This window comes from Geospiza fortis, unplaced genomic scaffold, assembly GCF_000277835.1.
Source record: "Geospiza fortis unplaced genomic scaffold, GeoFor_1.0 scaffold543, whole genome shotgun sequence".
NCBI lineage: Eukaryota > Metazoa > Chordata > Aves > Passeriformes > Thraupidae > Geospiza > Geospiza fortis.
In genome coordinates, this window is record NW_005054587.1 from 356,514 (window position 1) to 361,175 (window position 4,662).

The 4,662-nt window shown below is 48.1% G+C and overlaps 1 protein-coding gene across 1 annotated transcript in view; it reads right to left on the reverse strand.

Annotated features, from left to right (window-relative positions):
- The window catches only part of MAFA (MAF bZIP transcription factor A), a gene marked incomplete at its 5' end in the record, with an annotated part of 19,647 nt that overhangs the window by 14,330 nt on the left and 655 nt on the right, over positions 1-4,662 (reverse strand). The window lies entirely within an intron of this gene.

Sequence of the window (4,662 nt, forward strand, 5' to 3'; positions counted from 1 at the left end):
TGGCTGGGGGAAGGCAGAGAGCTGGAAAAAATTCCAGCCTTCAGGATGAGCTGTGCAGTGCCAGAGTCATGAGCCCATGGCAGAGCTCTGTTCTACCAAGGTGATAAATGGGGATAAATTTATTTTATATAAATATATTTTTATATAACATGGGCAGGTTTGTGTTTGTGCACCAGGGATGCGGGAATATTGAGGAGGCAGGCAGACACAGGGCATGGAAAGGAGGGAATGTGCAAAAATCAAACTGTGGCTGAGCCAGAATATAAAGATCTACTCGAGCCAAAAAATTCCAGCTCCAAACCGAGCCCAGGCTCTGCTCACAGTGGCTCAGCCCTGAGTTGGAGACAAATCCAAGATTTTTTTTTTTTTTTTTTTGACCAGGATTAATTTGGCTGAGATTCGAATTAGTTCCTGCTTTTTAAGTGAACATTACCCCACATTCCTCCATGCCCAGCAGCCCAACCTGCTTCCATCCCAGGACTGAATTCCAGGACTGGAGTTCTCACCTTACGGAGACGTCAGGATTTGTAGAGATGTCGGGATTTGTGGAGATGTCGGGATTTGTGTGAACACCAGAGCAGTTTTGGGACAAACCTGTGGGGTGGGAGCATCAATGACTGAGGAGGAAGGAGCGAGGGACAATTTTGGAGATGCTGCATTGGTCATCTTCTTGTAGTTTTCCACCCGATTCCAGCGATCCCGGTAATTCCTGCTTGGAGGTGGCACGGAGCACCCTGCACCGCTTCGAGGGGACTCTGCCAGGGGCTGTGCCCAATCCCGAGCATCCATGGATAAGGTGCTCCAGGGTACTGCTGTGTTTGGGGGTGAGCACCCCCCAAAATCACCCCTCTGCCCTGTGGAAAACCCACGGACTGGGAAGCTGGAGGAATTCCAGGCATTTCGCAGCTCAGTGATGCCCACTGAGTGAGGAAGTAAAGCTTGGAAACGGGGTTAAGGAGCTCTGCAGGAGGGGGACATGAAGAGGACCCCCAGGGCTTGTCCCCATGTCCCCACCCAAAGTGCCAGGCAGCCCTTGGAGCATCCTTTTGGATTGGGCTGCTGTTTCCACCCCTGGAAAAGGCTGAGGATGGAGCTGAGGGTGCAGGAGATGCCCAGGATGAGCGGCAGGACTGCAGATCCTCACAGGAGGGACGGCGTGGTGCCCTGAGGTCCTGCTGCAACCCCCAAAAAGCAGCAGGAAGATGGAGAAGGAGGCTCCAGCCCCGCTCAGGGATCAGGAAAAATGAGGGGAAAGCTTTGAAACCAGGTCAGAGTGACCCCAAGCGCCACACGTCCTCCTGCAGCAGACGTGGTGGCACCTGCGGATGTCGCAGTCCTGCGGCACACGGGTGACACGCGACCCTGTCCTGCCACATCCCCATCCCAAAACATGTGCCAACATGCTTGGAATGCACACATATGATCCTGCAAATATTGCAGCCATCCCAAAAAACGCTGCAAACCCAAGCAGGGACCACCCAGACACCCCCCAGAGCCCAGGGTGCAGGGGGCACTCAGCCCCAAAAAGGAGACAAGTCATAAACCAGCCAAATTTTGGCTTAAACTACTTTAGGTTTTATTATTTATTCAGCAAAGCCAAATCCCAGAAAGCCAGGAGCTTCAGGAGCACGGAGAAAGTCAGGATGATGGGGCAGAAGGCTGCAATTCCACCCTGTAATCTCCCAAAAAAAATGTGGGATGGGGTCTCCCAATGGAGGACCAACACTAATGGGTGGCAGCAACACCCTGTGTCCTGCTCCAGCTATTAGGGGATTTCAAGGAGGGTTTGAGTTAAAAAAAATCAGTGGGGAACTAAAAAAATAAATCACAGTAGCGCACGGAATTGGGGATCCCTTCGGGATAAAGAGGAAGGGATAAAGCCTGGATTGCCAAAATAATCTGGGATCTTTCCCAGGTTGTTGCACCCCAAAATAAAACAAAAAGGAGAGGGCAAAGGGGAAAATTTGGAATCTTAAATCGCTGCCTTTGCTGTGCCACGGAAGAGGGGAAAGGATTCCGGAGCAGGAGACGATCGCGGTCACCTCGCGGGCTCTGCGCTGTGTCCTGGGGTGACACCCAATGGGACAGAGCTCCCACAAAACCCCACACAGATCCCAAAGTCAGCTCTGCTTCCCCAGCCAGCCCCAGCCCAGCTGGGAAAAGGGGCAGTGACCCCCAGGATGTGCCAACAGGGAATGGAGATCCAGGAGAGAAAGATCCAGGAGTGAAGATTTAGACAGCGGGGACCGAGATCTCCCAGTCTGGTTTGGGGAAGGTACCAGCCGAAAATACCTTTTCCTCCGCAAATTATTATTTGGTCATGACCAGGCAGCTGGATGTGTTCTCCCCCCAAAAATATATGCCAAGAGAAAGGGATATTGGGAGGAAAATTAGGGAATTACCCACCAGGAAGCTGTGATTCAGCGCCAAAAAATTCGAGGACACGATGTCCCACGAGCGGCTGCACAAGTTAATTTTATTTACAGCCAGGTTTGCAAAAGTTCCCCTGGATCTAAATAAATACAGAAATAAGGGGTGAACCCCCCACCTTCCAAACCCCCCTTTTTGTCCAGCCCTGGGACAAATGTCCCTCTTTGCATCCCAGCTCCCATCCCAAAATCCAAGTCCGATATTGAGCCGAGCTCAGGCTGCTCAAAAATCCTCTGGTCACACAGTAAGACACCAAAAAGCCAGAAAAAGATGAAGAAAGAGGGGAGTGAGGTTTGGGGGTGCAGAAAAGGCAAGACCAGAGAGTTGGGGAGTTGCAGGCACCCCACAAATCCAAGGAAAAGCCAGGGGGTTACATGAGCACAGCGGAGATCAAGTCCGATATTGAGCCGAGCTCAGGCTGCTCAAAAATCCTCTGGTCACACAGTAAGACACCAAAAAGCCAGAAAAAGATGAAGAAAGAGGGGAGTGAGGTTTGGGGGTGCAGAAAAGGCAAGACCAGAGAGTTGGGGAGTTGCAGGCACCCCACAAATCCAAGGAAAAGCCAGGGGGTTACATGAGCACAGCGGAGATTTATGGAAGCGGCAAAAAATATAGGACAGAAACTATACCAAAATATTAAAAAGGCATATAAAATGCCCAAAAAATGTGTTGTACCAAGGGTTGTGTTGGAATTTGTCCCACTGAGTCCAGGAAAAGCAGCAGCTGTGCTTGGGGTTTGTGGCAAAGAAATATCCTTAAAAACAGTCCCAAAACCCCACAAATCTCAGTAAAATACCAGCCCAAAAGCTTGGATTAGGGAAGGTGTGGGCTTGGTTTGTTAAGGGGTCCTTTTTTAATTAAAAATTCAAGCGGGAGAAGCCAAAAGAGGAAAGAAAAATAATTTATTACCGTTGAAAATCAAGCCAGTGGCTCATCGGGACGGTGTCGGACAAGCTGGAACCAAACTGGATCCGGTGACTTCCCCAGCCGCTGCAGGGATGAAGGTCTCCAGGACCCTCCAGCCGGGAAAGAAAACCAAAAACACCCAGAACCCGGCTGCAAAAAACAAAACAAAACAAAAACAAAACAAAAAAAGGCAGGAAAAGTGAAAAGCCAGAGTTCAATGAGGCAGAGGCGATGCTCAACACCGGACTTATCTCAGCGGGAGCTCGGGGAAGGTTTTGCATCAGCACCGGGAATCAAAGGGATAATAAACAACCCCGAAACAAAACCCCGATGATGCGGGGACCCCCCCCCCCCCCCAAAACGCGCGAGAAACACACCCCCAGGTTCTAGTTGAATATAAGTTTTTATCTTGATGCAACATCATTAAAACCGTCACAAATCGAAACAACAGGTCGTTAAAAACGCTTCGCACGATCAGTCCCTAAAATGCACCAGGCTCCCAAGCTCGCTTTGTCCGCAGGACCCTTTTGTTTCCCCCCCCAAAATTTGTTTTTTTTTAATTTTTTTTCTCCTTTTTTAAATAAGCAACTCGTTTAAAAAAAAAACAAACAAACCCGCCCCGCTCCTCCGCACAGGATCGGTCCCGCTTTCGCTCCAACGATTGCACGAATTCTTAATCCTTTTTTTTTTCCTCTTGTTTCCACAACAAATAATGTGCATTTTCTTGCCGTCTGGTTTTTTTTCTTTTTCTCCAAACATCGAGGTTAAAATAAGATTTTCCGTTTCCCGAGGGTTAATAAATAAATCTGGTGCATAGTGAGATAGCAGCCAACCGTTTGCAGTCCATATATTACTATATTGCCTTTCAGGTCACCCTAAAATTGTTACCTCTTCCCCTCCCGCCCCTCCCCACTATTTTTAAGAGCATAGATAATTTTAAATCTCTATAAAACAGTATTATTTCACCCAATCGATTCCTGTATATAGTGCATTCGGCTTCTTCCCAACATCGTTAAATTAACTCGGATATTATTTGCATGCTATTACATACAAACTTTTAAGACTCGTGTAATTTTTTTTTCTCTTTTCTAAAGGATTTTAGGGTTTTTTTGTTGGTTTTTCTTTTTTTTTTTTTGTTCATTTTCTTTTTCTCGTAAATCACCAAGCAAAATATAGGCTCAAGGAAAAAAAAAAAAGAAAGAGAAACAAAAAAGGCAAAAAACGAACTAATTTTCTACATATTTACAAGGGTGAATAAGTTAAATGTGGCTCAGGTTTGCCGGCCGGGAATGGGGGGTGGGCAGAGGGGCCGGGCAGGGCGCAGCG